This window comes from Pteropus vampyrus, unplaced genomic scaffold (genome assembly GCF_000151845.1).
Source record: "Pteropus vampyrus isolate Shadow unplaced genomic scaffold, Pvam_2.0 Scaffold460, whole genome shotgun sequence".
NCBI classification, from domain to species: Eukaryota; Metazoa; Chordata; class Mammalia; order Chiroptera; family Pteropodidae; genus Pteropus; species Pteropus vampyrus.
Window position 1 is genome coordinate 73,986 of NW_011889241.1, and position 1,028 is coordinate 75,013.

General features: G+C 31.2%; 1 protein-coding gene across 2 annotated transcripts in view; it reads left to right on the forward strand.

Annotated features, from left to right (window-relative positions):
• Positions 1-1,028, forward strand: part of LOC105306757 (natural killer cells antigen CD94-like) — a 33,652-nt gene that overhangs the window by 29,190 nt on the left and 3,434 nt on the right. The window lies entirely within an intron of this gene.

A 1,028-nucleotide genomic window follows, 5' to 3' on the forward strand; every position in this document is an offset into this window, starting at 1 on the left:
ATGCTGTTGAAAACCTTAGTGTCAGTGGAAGATGAAATGGAATGTTTCTGGTTTCCTTCACACAGAAGCAAGATGGAATGATACATAAAGTAATATGACTTTACATACTAAATGTAGGGTAGTCTCATTTCATTTTTCCCTGATGCATGAATTATTAAATTACATTGAATGTGCTTCTCATGTATTTACGTCATAAGATAAATATTAGCCTGAAAGAACATAATGTTCCTGTATGTATGCTCATGATTAAGTAGCAAATTATAAATTATAGTAAATATTGCAGCTAATCCTGATTACCTGCTTGTGATTGCTCATAATTCATACTTTCATATCTCTTTAATTTTTCTTCTATTTATTTTATGACTCAGAATATAGTGCAGAGATTTCTCCAATTTTAAACTTACACGATATAAGCCAGCTCGAAGTCCAATCTTCATGCATATTTTTCCAAATAGCACTATATTTATATTTTTCTTTTCTTAGTGTTTTTTTCCTGCACTTTTGAGGTTTAATTGACTTAAATACTATGTTAGTTTGATATGTAAAGTATGTCGATTCAATACACATATATTGCAATGAGATTACTGCCATAGCTTTAGCTAATACCTCGATCGTGTCCCATATATACTTTTTTTTTTTTTTTTTTGTGGTGAGATCAGTTAAGACTTACACTTTTAGCAACTGGCAAGTATATAATATTGTTAACTATAATCACAATACTCTGCAGTAGATCCTCGGAACTTATTCACCTTCTACTGGAAGTGTGTACCCTTTGACCAACATCTCTCCATTCACCCCACCCCAGATCCTGATAAGCATCATTCGAGTCTATAACTCTAGACCATTCATTTGGCAAAGATTTGACTACCTACCATATGTCATTTCTCTTATCATTGAGGATAATAAATGTTTAAGACACTATCACTGGTAAAGTGTATAATTGGATATTATAGTAATCATTTTATCTTCATTTTGAAAATAAAATATCCAAAACAGATATCAGAATTCTCCTAATGTACCACATTCTT